The sequence below is a fragment of the Pinus tabuliformis genome, chromosome 1_2 (genome assembly GCF_031772625.1).
Source record: "Pinus tabuliformis cultivar Carrire ecotype Pingquan chromosome 1_2, CPIR1, whole genome shotgun sequence".
Taxonomy (NCBI): domain Eukaryota; kingdom Viridiplantae; phylum Streptophyta; class Pinopsida; order Pinales; family Pinaceae; genus Pinus; species Pinus tabuliformis.
Genome location: NC_142298.1, coordinates 483,120,504 through 483,138,981, shown reverse-complemented (window position 1 = coordinate 483,138,981; position 18,478 = coordinate 483,120,504). Strand labels below are relative to the sequence as shown.

Genomic DNA, 18,478 nt, shown 5'->3' with positions numbered 1-18,478 from the left:
CTCGTGTAGCTGGGCCCGTGAAAAGACTTGGATCTGGGAGCAAGCGGCAAACGAAGGAGATTGGATCGACCATTTGCACAAGACATCGGTAAGTGGATCTCTTCCTTCTATCTCTTGCATGTCATAAAGAAGAAACTTTAGATAGCTTTGCTTTCAGCTGTTGCTAAGGAACTGTCACCCTTAGAGTGGGTTAGGGTCATTCCGAGTTGGATACTTTCCCCCACAACAACAGGCGGGGAAGAGGGAGGAGCTAAGGCAATAGGAGCGATAATCTGAGGAGCAGGACGTGAAAGGCTTCCTCTATTTCCTGAGTGACTTCCCCTGCGCGGAATTCCTCTTCTGCGCGGCATGATTACAGGGGCAGAGACACAGGGAGGGCAATTGAGAAAGAGCAGACCAGAAGAAATGAAAACGCTGCAAACTTCAGGGCGTCTCCAGAACCAATCAAACATGCAAACCCAAATGACAATACAGCAGGACTGAAACGGCTTCTCTTCATAATACCCTGAGACATTAATGGCGTTGCGCGGATCCATGGCACTGAGCCAGAGAGTATACAGAGCCGCCATGCTCGAAATGAATTCCAACCAACCTCGAGACTGCGCAGGAGTTAATTCTCCTACCCTTAACCTGTTATATCTACCTACGGCCTGTACCATGCAGTCCTCCCGCATGCCATTCGTTAGGCCAGCTGTCTGTCTGGCTGATTTCCCCATTAAATACTGGAATAGTCACCCGCATCCGGGTGAATATATTAATAATATTAGTAGTCAAATTATTATTTATTAATTTAATAATAATAATAATAATAATATTATTATTATTATTATGATTTATGGAAATAAGTTAAATTAGGTAAAAATATATAGATAAATAAAATACTTTTAATGGTTAGTTTTAAAAACTTTAATTTAATTTATTTATTTAAAATATATATATCTATATATATATATATATATATATATATATATATATATATATATATATAATAGAGGCAATGGAGACTAGACTGCAGGTTATAGAAAAACATAACCAAGATACTAACCAACCATCCCAGCAAGGAGATGCTGATACTTTAGAGAGTGTTAAAATGAAAGACATGATTAAAGAACTAGAAGAAAAAGTTAATAGCCGCCTCACCCTAAATAATGTGGTAGATAAGTTAGATATCAAACCAATTAAAAATGAAATGAAAAAATTAATAGAATTAGACTACGAACGTAACAAAAGGGCCTTAAACCTTATAATATTCGGTTTAAAAGAGGAAGTAGATGAGGATACTTTAGCCTTAGCCCAGACAGAACTACATAATAGATTACAAATTGAAACATTGTGTCTCACAGAAGCAACGAGGTTGGGGAAATTAACTGAGAATAAAGGAAGACTAATCCGCATAAAGGTGAGCTCCACTGATCATAAGCATGACATACTTAGTAAAACCTCAAGTCTAAAAGGAAAGGGAATATTCATAAACGAAGATCTCATTCCAGAAGACCAAGCAGAATTAAGAAAGGAGGTTCAAAAGGTAAAAGAAGCTAGAAAGGAAGGAAAATGGGCAATAAATAGAAAAGCCTTTATTCGAGATAGAAACCAAAAAGATAGTAATCAATAGCAATTAAACATGCTCCATATCCTTTCTTGGAATTGTCGGGGCTTCCCATGGAACAAAGGCCCCAAGCTTAGTTGGATTTCAAATGACGTTGATATTATTTTGCTTGTTGAAACTTGGGAGCACGAAGAATCTAAGGTTCCTAACATAGATGGCTTTACGCTATGGTCTACCTGGAACAAGCGATCCTCCCGTAGAGGCATTGGGGGAATAGCTTGTTACATTAAGAAGAACATCTCCCCCCATGTTAGGATTTATAAAAACGACCCTCACAACCAATATAGTTGGATAGAGATAAAAGACATTAATAATAAAAAGTCCTACATAGCAATATGTTATTTTCCCCCCATTAATTCTAACTTCTATAAGAAGAAGAATCTAGATAAAACTAACCCTTACAATGGTTTAGAGAATGATATTTCTAGCCTAAGGAATGACGGTAATATCCTTTTAATAGGTGACTTAAATGCTCGAACTTCAAACAACAAAGCTATTATTCTAAGAAATCATTCCAACCCTAATCCTCTTTGGTTAGAAGAAGACCCTACTCTGGCTAGCAGGTACAAAAGGAACTCTGAAGATCTCGGGGAAAATTTGTTTGGGTCGGAGCTAGTCAAGCTCTGTAGTGCTCAGGATCTCATAATTTGCAACGGTCTAAAGAAGTGGCCCAATTCTAGCAAGATGACCTGCATCCATGGACTTGGTAGCAGCGTGGTAGACTACGTTATTTCCGATCTCCCATTATACAACGAAATAATAAATTTTGACATCTTAAACGACCACGAACCTGACTCTGATCATAGGCCTTTACTTATAACTCTCAATTTTGTCATGCATAGAGTTCCCATCGAAAATAATACTTATAGCCAAAAGAAATTAATATTTGATAGAAATAAAAATGATCTCTTTCTAAATGAATTAAAAACTAATTTGCTTCCTTTATCTAATATAGACAACATTGAAGACCTCTATCATAATTTTACTACAACCCTCTGATATTCTATTAACAAGTTCTCAATTGAAGTTTCAAATAATAAAAGAAATAGCAAAACCAATCCATGGTATGACAAAGATTGTAAAAGTACAAGGAGAGCAATTAAGGAAGCTGTTGATGAATCTCTTAAAATGGACAAGATAAAAATATACAAAGCCCTAACTAAAAGGAAAAAGAGGCAGTACATTCGTCAAAGACAGGAGAATCTCTTACACCTCTCTAAGGTAGCTCCTAAGAAATTTTGGAGGCAGATTCTAACTAGGAAGACTAAGGATAATAATAAAATTGCTCTTCACGATTGGAATTCCTATCTTAAAAAGCTTTATGAATCTCCAAATGTCATGGATAATTTGGAAACCCTTCTCACAACGAAAGAAGTTTTCTCTTTAGAAGACATTAAGTTTGGGGTTAATCGCCTCGCTAATGGGAAAGCTAAGGACATTGAAGGTTACCAAGCGGAAATCTTAAAAATTGGAGGTCCTGTCCTCATCCCCCACATCCACAAGCTTTTCAATCAAGCAGTCAAGCAAGGGTTCCCTAAACCTTGGACTGAGAGCCTCATTATCCCTATTTTTAAAAGTGGGGATACATATAACCCCTCTAATTATCGAACAATTATGATCAACCCTCTCTTAGCCAATTTATATGGTAGTATTTTGGAAAAGAAGTTAAGCATATGGCTTGAAAGTGAAGGTAAGCGGGCTAAAGGCCAAGCAGGTTTCAGAAGGCATCACTCAACAACAGACCACCTTGTTACGCTTAGGATCATTGCGGAGGAATGTCGTAATGATAAATCCAATTTATTTTGTTGCTTTGTGGACTTTAGAAAGGCTTTCGATACGGTTCCTAGATACAACCTTTGAAATAGATTAGAAGAGCTAAAGGTTCCTCTCGAGTTGAGAGCTGCCGCTATAAGGTTATACGAGAATGTAGTTGCCAAGCTAAAGAGCGATGAAGGGTGGTCGAAAGATATTAAGTGTAACATCGGAGTTAAACAAGGTTGCCCCATCTCCCCTACCCTATTTAGCATTTACATCGATAAGCTCGAAGGTTATTTAGAGGAAGCAGGATGTGATGGCACGATCTTAGCTAGGATAGTCGTCATCCTTCTTCTTTATGCTGTTGATATTGTTCTTTTGGCAAGGTGCCCATCTAATCTTAATAAGCAACTCAGGCTTCTTAAGGATTTCTGCTCTACCATGGGTATGACTGTCAACACTGACAAAACAAAAGTTATGATTATCAAATCCAAGAATGACACTTACGCTAATTTTATGTATGACAACAATAACTTGGAGGAAGTGTATTCTTACAAGTACCTAGGAATTGATATTCATCACAAGCTCAACTGGAACCATAGCATTGAGAAAAGGATTAATGGGGGGTGGAAAGCTTACTTTGGTCTTGAAAATAATTGTAAAATAGCAAACCTTGTAATGTGGGATAAAAAGAAGTTCCTCTTTGAAACTTTAGTCACTCCTGTTATCTTATATGGCTGTGAGGTTTGGGGTTGCAGCATCTCCAGAGAATCATGGAGAAAGATTGAGCAAATCCAGAAGCGTTTTATAACTTATAACTTGAAAATTAAAAGTAATACACCCTATCCTATTCTCCTTATAGAAGCAGGTCTTTCCCCTATTGAGAGCCTAGCTATGCTTAGGTTTTTGTTGTACAAGCACAGAATCAGTAACATAGACGATCATAGACTTCTTAAGCTAGCTTTAAATTGTAGCCAAAACCACCTAAGGCTCAATCGAGGGTGGCATAAAGACACAAGGGCCTGGTTAAACTATTGGGAGATCAACGAAAATGATGCATTGAAAAACATAAATAACATTAAAGATATTGTTACTTCTAAGTTCAAAGAAAAAATGTGGTGTGAGAAAGACTTAGTGGCTAAAAGAAAATTAAGTTATTATAAGAAGGTCATCAACCCCACCCTAGAAGATCAAAAGTATCTCTCTATTTTAACTAGCTCAAAGAAGAAAATTAATATAGCAAAGATTAGAACGAATTCTCATGAGCTCCATAGTGAAACAGGTCGTTGGGCAGTTCCTAAAACGCCATGGACGGAAAGGATCTGCCATATATGTGAGAATAGGAACATTGAGGATGAAAACCACTTCCTCTTAGAGTGCCCCGCGTATAGCCACATTAGATCTCAGTTTCACAATCTTTGTTACAATACTGACCTTCCTAGCCTTTTACAATGTCAAAATTATAGTGAGCTTGGGAGGCTTCTCTCCAAGCTTTTTGAGCATAGGAATAAAATCTTAAATCAAAATAGATCATTTGTGTCTTTAGGTCCGATAGACCATTATTTGGTCTCAGTGGACGTTAACCATCATCATCATCATCATCATCATAATATATATATATATATATATATATATTAGATTATTAAGATAAAAGTTAGGATTAAAAAATAATAAATAAAATACTTTTAGTGGCTAGTTTAAAAAGATAATTTACTTATTTATTTAAATTGTTTAATAATTATTGTTAATATTATATATATATATATATATATATATATATATATATATAATTATAATAATAGGTTGTTAGGGACGAGAATAAAAGTAATTTATTAATTAATTTATATATATATATATATATATATATATATATATATATATATATATTAATTAAAATCATAAAATTAGGGTTAAAAATATATAAATAAATAAAATAATTTAAATGGTTAGTTAGAAAAGGTAATTTATTTAATTTAATTAAATTATTTATTATTATATATTAATAATATAGTCTTAATATATGTAATTTATTTATTTAATTATTTATTAAATATAATATATATTAATAATATAGTTTTGATATTAATATATTAATAATATTAGTAATATATTATATATATATTAATAGAAATTAGTCCTAAAAAAAAATTAAAAAAAATACATAAATAAATAAATAAATAATAAAATAAAAATTATATATAGATATATATATATATATATATATATATATATATATATATATATATATATATAAAATAAGAGTTCAAAAACAAGGAGGAGGCAGAAAACCGACTAAGAAGAGAGTGCTGGAATCCAACACCTACTGATTTTCCAGCCATCATCTCTATTGAGATTGCTCGGCCTATTTTCAATCTCAATAGCTTCCCTAAATTTACGATGATGGAACTGAGCAACTTTGGCAACAACCTTGGCCTCCTCAGTACACACCTGATGCTTGGTCTTTTCCACATGCTCTGCCAATGCTGAAGATATTTTGACAAAGGGTTTGTCAAGAGGGAAATTTGAATTCCACAGGTGCAGGATAGGCGTGGTTGATAATCCCTTTCTTATTGAGAGGGAGTGTTGAAAATGCAGCAAGAAAATCTAGTTTTGACTTTGCCTTGGTCAAACTAGATTAAAATTCGAAATTCTGTGAGATGACTCTTGTCACTCAGTTAACTCAGTAAATTCGAGTTTGGGAAGCTTGAGTTCAGTTATACATGATTGATTGCTAATTTATAGCAATCCATTTTAGTTAATTTGAGTTATTTTCACTTTAACTAGTTTTAACTGGCAAAAGAACTAGTGGAGGTCAAGTTGTGGAAATGGAACTTCAACCACACTAAGTGATAAACTAGTTAACTGATCAATTAGCCCAAAATAATTGTTGCATGTAGAAAATTTGAGTTACCAAGTTGAGATGGAGATTCCAAGGTAGTGTATTATAAGTTGTAGCATATTCCCATTTGTACAGGTGGTGCATGCAGTCAAATACTAACCTAAGTCTATTGCACAATTCCTTCGTGTAAAATTCCTAAAAAATAGGGCAATTTCCCAAGGGAACAACGCAACGAATTAGGTGGGAAATAGGAGCTTGGGAAGGCTTGAAATTGGCTAAGTGTTGGCCCAGGTTTAATCAGTCAGGCAGAGGGAAAGACTACACACTTGTAGGGTTTGCTTAGGCTTGAGAAAGCATTGTATTTCTTCTCTATTCTCTGATTAATGAAATATAGATAGTAAGGGGTTTTGAGCAGTTTCTTTCCCCTAGATAAATATTTGTGCATGTGTGACGTTTTCTTTTGCATGTCTGTGATTCTTATTTTAGATTGTGAATTGACTTATATGGATTAATAGCGTAGCTTCAAGTCTTGTGATTTAGCAAATTTCATGAGCAGTATTGAATCTACACATTAATTTCTACAATCCAAGATTAAGTTTACTTAAATCATTCTAAAAGGAACCATTTCACAAAATTTGGAGTAATCCATACAATTTGGATTTACCCTATTTGGAAAAGCATTCATTTGAATTTGCATTGTATTAGTGCACTAATTATTACAATAATTTCAATTAATTTGATTAATTACTTCTTAATTAACCATAACCTTATTATTTTTATGTTATATCATTATATTGAAATTATCTGATACTAATATTTTTTAATTTTATTTATATTGTCTATAATTACAATTCAAGCACAAACAATTTTTTTGGCATTTAGTTAATTTGGATTGTTTAGAATAACATTGTCATAATCTTTTTCCTTTTAAATGTAATGATTATTTATATTAAGAATAAAAATCAAATGTTACTAAATTGTACATTCCGAGTGTCCTGCATGGCTTGACAATCGTGATACCAATAAGTAGCAAAACTTTAAAATAAAACATGTCCATGCTTAATGGAAGGATATTCTATAAAAGTAACATCCATTAATTTCTTCTAAGCTTCTACCTTTTAATTCATGCCTTCCACTAAGGGAAGCCACCTTAGTCACATAGTTGGTCACACACTAGTGGATGATACACACATTTCCAAGGGAAGTTGAGAAACAAGCACATCTTTACCTACACCATAGTTGAAGAGATGTATAGAAATCCAATGAATTCAAAGAAATTATATGTGAAATCAATCGACGGTACGACAAAGTATTTGACATGCAATGTAGTAATTCAAGTTAAAGGAGATTTTGAGTTAGATTAATTTAGGCATTCACACAAGGAATCTAACTAGCCAAACAAAAATTTCACATTATACTGATATCACAAAGGAAGGATTGATGGAAAACTCTCACATCCATCAAAAGAAACATGTATTCAACAATCAAGTGCTTGTTCTCCCTAGTTTGTCAATTTATCCACAATTCTATTGAGCATTTTTTAAATTCACGGGAAGCCTCCTTGAAATGCCTACATAGAACGAAAAATGTCTAGTAATGGAGTGTGAGGACAAGGTGATTCCATATATAGAGTTTAGATTAATCTAGATTATTGTTCTTTAGTTTCCTCTTGTTGTAATATCACTTTTTTTCATTCTTGAAATAATAAACTACTAAGAAGTTCTTATTCTAGATTTAAAAAAATCAAGATTGTGAAATCTTCCAAAACCCATTTTGAAGAAGACTCAAGTTCACCTCAAGTCTCAATTATTATTTGGTGTATATCGATGACATTAGTCATACACCAACCCATGTATTGGGTATTGAAAATCCATTGAAAAGAATATTATATTAAACATAAGGGGTTAGGGGGGATTAAATTTGGCTATATCAACTAATCCCTCATCTTATGATCAAAGTTGACACTGTTAACACTTACACTACCTGTGAAATCAGAATAAAGATTTGGGGATGTGATTCTCAAATGAACATGCAATAATAATTTAACCAAACAAATATAAACTATATAAACCAAATCTATTAAAATAGAGAGAATAATTCTAGCTTAATGAAAACCAAAAGTTAAACCTCAACATGATTCCTTGAAAAGAAGGATATAGAAGAGTGAAACTAGAGATAGATGCTACCAGTCTCTTATTCCAAATCCCCTTAATTCCATCATTTTTAGAAATTATTATCCCAAATAAAACTCTATAATACAAACTAGCAATGTTAGGGGTCTTGAAAGCCATTTGAAGAAGAGGTTCTAGATTTATTATTGGAACCCAAAAGGGATCCATTTGTAAATTACTCTTTAAAGGAAGCTCATTATATAAAATATCAAAACCAACACTTAGAGATAAGTGTTCCTTTAGAACCAAACCCTTGAAAATAAATACATAGAACAAAAAAAATGGTGCCAACAAATAGCCCACGTATAATTTTAAACATAGTAGAGATTTGATACATGTTAGATTGAGGCCATCTAGGTGCCCACTTTTATTTCTTTCTCTCACCATAGTCCCACAATAAAACCACACTATTGTTTTAAGTTTTTTAAATAGAAAGCATGGGTAAATGATCACATGTCATTAATATTGTAGTTTGTCCTCTAAGCTCCCATATTGAATCAAATAGAATGATGCCCTCACTATTTCATCACGTTATATTAATTTTAATGGAAATAAACGCCAATCGAAGGGGATACATTAGGGGATAATACTTATGTTTCTATGCCTTTCCTCATAATGATACCAATCTCTACTTCCATGGCTATGCAAGCCCATTGATCTAAAATAAAATTGAGACACCTTTTGACATGGAAGAAGGATATTTTTGTGAAGGATATTGTCTCCTTTTTCTCTCTCCCTGGCAATGATGGTTTCCAACTTATTATCCATCAGAATCACTTTTCCTATCATGGATTTTTTAATTGCTATAGAGTCTCTAATTGTGTTTAGAGATGGGATTATACCTTCCTTGGCTATGAGGATTCCTTTCAATAAGGCATTGGCCTCTTCATGATTATTGGTGGCTTGATATAGGCCCCATGCATATGAAGCTATAATATTTCCCCTAGGATCAAAGAGAGCTCCCCATCCCTACACTTGTCACTTGCACTTATCATTGTTGTAAAATAACTCCTATTTTGATTAAGCATTCTAGGTACTAATTTTTTTGACATTTTTCATATCAATTTTTACTTATACCTATAATATGTTGGTCCCCATATTTGTCATATTTTTTTGGCATCTACTTTAAGCCATGATGTTCTAATCAATTTGTTGGAACCTAAGGTTATGCTGGTTCATCACACCTTTGGACTTTCCAAAGATAGTCCATCAAAGGGTCAACTAACACATGATCCTTAGTCAAATGATCACCTAGCAAAGTAACCAACTAAGTGGCTGACTTGTAGGACCGCAGATTGAATGGTCAAAGGAATCAATTGAACCATCAGGTCAACTTGTACCACTGGATGAGCATCAAGAAATGAGTTGACGAGATAGTGTGGATTTGCTAAAAATAGTTATAACAACTTATGTGTGTTGGTGGACCAAATTCTATGCAATCCAAGGAAATTGGATAAATTTGGTAGTTATAAATGGAGGACCTTATGGGTCTAATATGATTGGATGTACTTAGAACTATTTATTTTTATTATATTTTTCATTGCGCATTGTGATGTTCTAATCATAACACATTATGCTTAAATGCTATAATGATGTCTCTATACACGACCCATCATCTTTGAGCATTATTTTGTCACTAGACACGACCCATCATCTTTGAGCATTATTTTTTCTTTTGTTTAATTTCTATTTAGACGATATTATCCATTGTTTTTTCTTAGTTCCTCTCATTCGATGACATGGTATTAGAGGTGATGGTTTAAACATAGACTTATTATTTACAAAAAGTGTTGAGTCGAACCTTATAGTGATTGAATATGGGTTGATCGATTTTCTAAGTGGAACTTAGTTTGGAGAGATTATATCTATCATAAATATAAATATGGCTTCCAAGATCGATCCTTGTTATTCTAAATGGGAAAAATTATGTTGTCTGGGCACCATATATGGAAACCATTTTGAAGAGCAAAGGGATCTAGTAGTACACAAAGACTATTGTTCTAGATCTGAAGGACAACTAGATTAAGTTCATGATCGATGGAAATAAGGATGACGTTATTGGGGTCATCACTGCCCATTTTCATATCACCAATATTGACCACCCTCATGAGGTGTGTAAGAAGTCGAGGTCATTCTTTGATAAATTCGACAAAAGTTAAGTGAAGAAATTAGAAAAATAATTGATCTCCCTTAATCTCCATTCCTTTGTGAGGATTGAGGAGTATCTACCTTGTGTCAAATAGTTTCAACTAAATTTGGGAAACTATGGAAAGAATTGTCCAAAGAAATATGGACAACTCATTGAACTGGTTCTCATGAATCTAAGGACACCTTATTATGTATTATGTTCCCTGTTTCACACCAACTAGAGATCATGAAAAGAATATGGAAATGATTATAGCTTCGATACCTTATATGATTTATTGATCAAGGAAGAGTATAGGTTTCTTGATGAAGCGAAGCTTGGAAGTAAGCACTAAGCGTGTCTACTCAAAGTAAATGGAAATTCAACACAGAAGGAAAGTCAAAATCAGCTTGAATGTCTCAACAATAAAACTTAAGGAAAATTGATGGATTTGAATCATCAAAGAAGAATCAAAATAAGAAAACATGTAACTATTGTGGGAAGGAAAGACATGTAAAGAAAAGGAAGAAGACATCATTACACTATTATCCATTCTTCATTCTCGATTCCCCTTCCTGTGTAAAAAGGTCATATTTTTGTGAGATATTCTAGGAACTGCCTTTTTTAACATTTTTCATATATGTTTTTTTACTTCAACCTATAATATGTTGGTCCCCATATTTGTCATATTGTTTTTGGAATTTACTTTAAGACATGGAGTTCTAATCAATTGTTGTAAATCTACACAATAACATATACCTTATGTTTTTGCAACAAAGTTGTTGCAAATCTATGCAAAAACTATATATGTCTTGTTCCTTTAAAACCAATATATTATAAAAGGTCGTGCTACACTAAAGTATCTATTGAATTGTGATCGAATCTAGGTTCATTAGCCTATATTAACAATTGTTTTCATCATAGTATTTTCTCTTAAAGGTGGAAGCTAATAAATTTGTTGTTTATTTATGGTTAATTAGAAGCTTGGTAATGAGGAATTAATTCCATATCATAAATTTACAAATTTGTTGTTTATTTATGGTTAATTAGAAGCTTGGTAACGAGGAATTAATTCCATATCATAAATTTACCATGTTAAAATGGAAGTTGACCAATAATCTTTGACTCCTCTCTCTTTATCTTGAGTCTCTCTTTATCTTGAGTGTATATTCTCTTTGCATTTGGTTCTCATTATTGCCAATGTTATGTATGTTATGGATTTGATTTTTCGGATTTGATTTTTTTTGTATATGTGTTAGACTATATACTTTGGGATTCCTTTTCCCTCCAAACATCCACCCACTCTTAGGACTTATTTTGCCATCTAAATCTATAAAATCCATTCCATACAACTAACAACAACATATTGATTGTACTTTTGACTATTTTAAAACTCCTAAAATGAATGGACATATAAAATTATTGCTCAACTAATACACTCCTACATCTTTAATAAGATAGTTGATTTCCCTTTCGATACTCCAAACCTCTTGTGAAGATGCCATTTAGAGAAAAAAGGATAATTAAAGAAATATAAACAAACAAACAAACAAAAAACCATACCCATGCCTTTTATGCTATATGCAAGGTTGCTAGTTCCATATTTTTTTATATCATACTTGCATAAAGTTTACCAATAATTTGTAATCCATATTTTAATTCAAAACCACAATCTTATATATATAAACATTGGTGATTTGAGTTAATATTAAAAACAAAAGTTAGTTGTTTGTTTGTTTGTTTTTTTTTAATTTTATTGCTTTGATGGTTGCCTTTTGGAACGTGAGACTATAGTTTTCAGTTTTCAATTGATGGCATTATACACCAAACTTGTTTTTTTTTTTTTTTCACTATATGTTGCTTCCTTTGCATGATGTAGCTCGAGTTTCTTTGCGAAGCTTCAAATTAGTGATCCTGCATTAGATATATAAAAAAAAATACATTATATTCTGTTGAAAGAAATACATTATATTAAGAGTAAATCTAGATATTCAAAAAAATACATTATATTTCGGTGAAAGAAATAGAGTAAATGTAAATGAATACAACCATTGACTAGAACTAAATTGGAAGGCATGGTACATGAAACCAAAATTAAAAGTGCATGGTTTCAATCTTATTTCTTGTCCATAGGTTACAGAAAGCACATATGTGAGAGGTTCGAGAGTGATATAATGCATCCTTTTCACACATATTTTGTTTTTTATTTCTTTATTGACACATAATTGTAAATATGCTCTGTAGTAAAACAAGTTCGCATTGCACACGGCATACCTGCGGAATAAAAATTTATATGATAATTTGGATTGAAGCGATAACAAATATCTGTCGTTCTCGGTCCTCCCATTATTTCTATGCCCAGTGATACACCTTCAACCAAGGCATCATAAGTGCATAAGCATCTATCAACAACATTACAGGAAGCATCAGTAGCTAGGACAGGTTCTACCCAATGGACTCAGAAGTAGACTCAGCTGTAGAGCTAGTAGCCAACTTATGATTCATTAGTGGTCATGTCCTTGGCGTATGATTTATTAGGGGAAGTAGGGGTCGTGTCCCTGGCCTATGATTCATTAGTTAACCTCATCTTGGAACACAACACCTAGATTAGTGTTCTTTTACTAGGATATGGGCTATTCTTACTAGCGTGATAATAAATCTAACTCTTGTGTCACCATTTCCAGAGCTTATACTTTGTCATCATTGTTCCTTGGATTATTAGTTAACCTTGTCTTGAAACAAATTTGTCATCATTGTTCCTTGGATTATTAGTTAACCTTGTCTTGAAACAAAGCACCTATATTAGTGTTCTTTTGTTGGGACATGGGCTATTCTTACTAGCATGATAATAAATCTAACTCTTGTGTCATCGTTTCCAGTGCTTATACTTTGTCATCATTGTACCCTGGATTATAGTTGGCCTACTTAATCATGGCTGGATATAATATGGAGCTTTTATTAATTAGTATGCTTTTATTTACTCTGTTGGTGACTAGCTAGAGCATTACTTGTAAGCAAGTAGCCTAATGTGTGCCTAAAAACATGGTATACGAGCATACTTGACTGAAACTTGTAAAACCCTTAGCGAGAAACATCTCTTGGGATTGATAAATAGAATTACATTATCATGGTGTATCTATGTGAATTAGTCCATATGACTTGCTACTACTACAAGGAATAAGATCTACATAATTAATCGTACTTTATAATCTGCTAACACCTTGAAGTCATGAAAATTTGGAACAAAAGAGTACTATGTACGTCATTTCTTCCATCGAAGACTTCAACTACTAATCAACGGCAAGAGCTAATGAGCCTGCCATAGGGCATTCAATATAGCCCAATAACACGCTGCGCTTATTTTTTATTTATCTAGTCACTGCGCACATGTGTTGTCATTTCTTCCATCGAAAACTTCAACTACTAATCAACGGCAAGAGCTAACGATCCTGCCATAGGGCATTCAATGCCCGCTTACTAATCAACGGCAAGAGCTAACGAGCCTGCCATAGGGCATTCAATATAGCCTGATAACACGACGCACTTATTTTTTATTTATCTAGTCACCGCGCACGTGTGTTGTCATTTCTTCCATCGAAGACTTCAACTACTAATCAACGGCAAGAGCTAACGAGCCTGCCATAGGGCATTCAATGCCCACTTAGCTGCAAGCTCGATAGCCCGATAACACTTGGCTTGCAAGCATAATTATGTATGTATTCTTAAGCTAAGGGAGAGCATCCCATTACAACAATAATGTAATGGGTGTTAGCACGAAGAACTTCATGGATGAAATGAAAAATTTGTACACAGGCTTGAGGGCTTGTAAGTATTTATTTGGTCTCACTGTCGTCTTGCTACAGGTTGGCTACGCATGTACTTACATATCTAAATAGGCCATCATATCATGGAACTTCTCACTCAAAAAGGAATAAGAGTCACACCAGACCTCTTTCTCCTCGTTAGAGTATCTAATAGAGACTATTCTGTGATGGTTTCAGAGGCTTTTCGTGGGCTTTTCTTTTGGTAAAAATTGGGCATCACCGTGGCATCACCCAGACATAGAAATGAATTTGCATTGTGGGAGTCTACTTCCAATGCTCTTATTCCTGAACAAATTGTTAGCCATCTAAGCCAGCAGATTCAAAAACTAGATACAAGTTGTAATGGCGAAGATTGTCTCTTGCCTCAGAAAAGTACTCATGGCAAAGTTATCGCTTGCCTAGGTATAGTTTTGCATATGCATAAATTATGTAGTTAGATTATATTCCTAGAGGTTTCAGTTCAGAATTAGCAACATTAAGAGATGCATTGTGACCTGATAAGTAGCTGCAATAGCATGGGAAGCTAAGTAGCCATTGGTTATTGAAGAAATTCAAGTAGATCCACCATAAGCTATGGAAGTCCGTATCAAAAATACCCACACATGGAATGGCGGGGTAATCAATAACGTGGTTTCAAGCTATGCTATATATTTTCCATGAAGGTTGTGGAGCTTGTTATGCTTGTTATTGGTACTCATTGTTGGCCATAATTGTTTTACTTCAAACGGCTTATGTATGTCTGCAGGATGAAAACATGCAAACTTTTCCTCGCATACTTGGACACGAGGGTGTTGGGTAAACCTTTGTTAGTTACAATTAATATGAGTCTGATTATATGTTTTTCGAACAAATTACGAAATAAGAGCATACAATTTATGATTGCAGGATAGTAGAGAGCGTGGGAGAAGGCGTGACAGATATTAAGGTTGGAGACCATGTAATTCCCTTGTTCACAGGAGAGTGTGGAGATTGTGTGTTCTGTAAATCTAAGAAGACTAATCTGTGTGATAAATTCAAAATCGATCTCACAAGAAAAGTGATGAGAAACGATGGAAAGACGTGTTTCTCAATCAAGGGATTGCCCATTTACCATTTCATGTCCACTTCTACATTTAGCGAATACACAGTTGTTGACTATGCTTGCATTGCCAAAATCAATCCAGAGGCTCCACTGGACAAAGCATGCTTGTTTGGTTGTGGAATAGCCACTGGTATATTTACTGTGACTTTTTTTATGCATCTAAGCCTCAATATTGGAGCTACAATATTCAACTTACAATTAGAATGAGCAATATCTCTTTTGATTGTTCAGGTGTTGGAGCTATTTTCAACACAGCTGACATCCAAAGTGGATCAACTATAGCCATTTTTGGCCTCGATACCATTGACCTTGCTGTTAGTAATATCTTCCTAACACTAGTTCAGTTTTATGTGATATTCTCTACAAACGATTTCAGATTTCATGATATTCTCTAAAGTGTACTCATGATGTTTTCATGGGCACTTTGTAGGTCGCAGTGGGTGCAAGAATGAGAGGTGCCTCCAAGATAATTGGTATTGACACAAATTCAAGCAAGTTCATCAAAGGTAAAATGGATTCTCCTATGAAGATCAAACAACCATACATTTTCTGAGTCCTAATTATGTAGAACCAACTAAACTGAATATCATCATAACTGAGACCAGGGAATTAAGTAGAAACTCACCAATTAACTTCATTTCCAATGCAGCGAAAGCCTTGGGCGTGACTGAATGCATTAATCCAAAAGACCATGAAAATCCCATTCAAGAGGTAAGTTAAATGCTTTTTTGCTTAATAAAATGTTCACAGATTTATCTTTGGTTCACAATAAGGAGAAAGTTATATTTATGTTAGGTAATAGCAGAGAAGACACAAGGAGGTGTGGATTATAGCTTCGAATGCATTGGAAATACAGGTGTTTTGTATCAATCTTTCTTGGCTACTCGGGAGGTAAAACAGCTAGTCTTTTTCCCTTTTTTAATAGTGATGTAGATTGATGGAGAATCGTTATCAGCTGCAACTATTACATTAGGAACAATTATTCCATAAATATCATTAACATACAGTTAAAATAAATATCAGTAATGGAAAGTTACAAAAAATTGAAACTTTAATTTTATATAATTAGAAAACAAATTGTTAACCAAACCATTCGAACTAAAATCTCTTAGAATCTGTCTCAATTCTATATAATTGAAAAATAAATGGTTTCCCAAACCACTCTCACTAATTTGAAAACCCTTCTCTTTACCAAGTCATCTCATTCAAAGTTTCATCATCCTTCTCTTTATTGACATCCTGGATTAATTGCTCAAAAACCCCTGAGATTATATCTGTGTTTTCTTGTTCTAAAGTCACAACTTTCAACACCTTGAATTTTAGGCTAGGAATCCTGGCTTTAAGATATTTAAGAACCCGTCTCAATCCCTCATCTCCCACATTTGTATCATAATTTTTCTGTGTCAGTATCTGAGTCTTCAGTAGCTTTAGGTGATACTTAAAAGGAAGCATTTGTATATTGTCCATTCCGCCGCAAGTAGACGTGAAGTAGACCACCTACTCCTTGTATTTCTGATCACTATCTTTTGTTACGAAAATTTCAAACAAAGGAATGCCTGGAGCTCCTGTAGCTAGATGCCTTGCACTGCAACCCTTGGCAACAAATCTCTCATGTTGAGAATCAATATGGACGGTTCTGCCATATGGATCATTTGCACACTCTACCAAACCAACCCACCATCCGATGTCATGTTTAATCATTCCTTGTAAACCTAGAGTACAATGATCATGTGATGGCACCAATATAGGATCTGAAGTGCATGAATATTTCCCTAAAACAGAGTTAGCCCAATTTGAAGAAGTGGAATATTTCTCAATAATGTGTAATGCCTAGATTTAGCCTCCTATTTCCTCTAAATACGGATGAAATCTTCCTTTCACCATATAATTTCTTCGCAACACCTCGAATCTAGTTCAGAAGCCCAAAATTGTGGAAACAACAAAGCCCACCCAACGCAAGAGTTTGATTGGGTTGCAGTTAACAGGATAAACTAAACCATGAGAGGTAGAAAGAAGCGGTGGTTTCTTTGATGATCTATGTTGTGATTTGGAGTGTGGCCAAGAACTAGTAGACTTGGGAGATAATTGGAGATTTGCAAACCATCATAATAATAATCCTATATAAAATCTTGAGAGCAACTACAACCTTAAACACCATTTTTTTTTCCCATATAAATAATTTTTAACAAAAATCTATATGTGATAACAGGTCTAAGGTAAGGTTTCAGGGCCACAGGTGCAACATTGCATGGAGGATTGTTTGAAGGCCGAGAGGCCTATTGTAGGGCCTTCTCTTCAAGTTGCAGGTGCACAGAGACTAGCGCAGGTGGAGAAAAGGGTGTTAACCCTTGAACAAAGTTTGGAGCTCTTGCTGTAGCAAAACCGTGGGCTGTAGGGTGCCTTGTGTAGGTTTCCAAAGACTAAAACAATGAGTGGGAAGGCTATAGGGGTCTATTTTACAGCTACAACAAAATTAAATTAGAGTTGTCAGAATCTATTAGCTCAGAATTATGTTTTCAACTTCTGCTTGAATTAGAGGCAACTAAGTTGGACTAAATCTTGTGTTTTATAGGAAACTAAGTTAGACTAGAGTTGATCAAAACCTTTTTAGCGTGGAATTTTGTTTCAAACTTCTGTTTGTATTAGATACAACAAAGTTTGATCAAATGTTGCATATTTCTGTTGTCTCAGAGTAAGTTCAGAGGTTCGAAAGAAAATTGTGTGCCTTCTCTTCAACTGATTCTGCCATAGCTATTTATTGCAACTTATTGTGACATATTGGTAAAATGATCATTATTTTGATAAATAATTTGTGTTTTTAGAATCGATAGCTGCTGCAAAATTATCTTTGGACATGTTAGTAGTTTAACAATTTCATGTAGCAAAATTAGGGACAACTGGTTTAGCTTTGAAGATTCTATAATATATGTCATGGAAGGTGATGTGAGTCCTACTGGTCCTGCCCAACTTGAGCTTCCAAGGTAATAAGCAAATTCCTACACTTGTGCTTTTAGAAGTCCTCAAACCTCGTTGGCATTTTATAACCTTTGGTCTGCAAGTTTTCCATAGAAGCTTTG

General features: G+C 34.2%; 1 pseudogene; it reads left to right on the top strand.

The window, feature by feature from the left end:
* The first annotated feature begins 14,257 nt into the window (after window positions 1-14,257).
* On the top strand, window positions 14,258-17,778 carry LOC149206441 (alcohol dehydrogenase-like; annotated as a pseudogene).
* The last annotated feature ends 700 nt before the right edge of the window (window positions 17,779-18,478 follow it).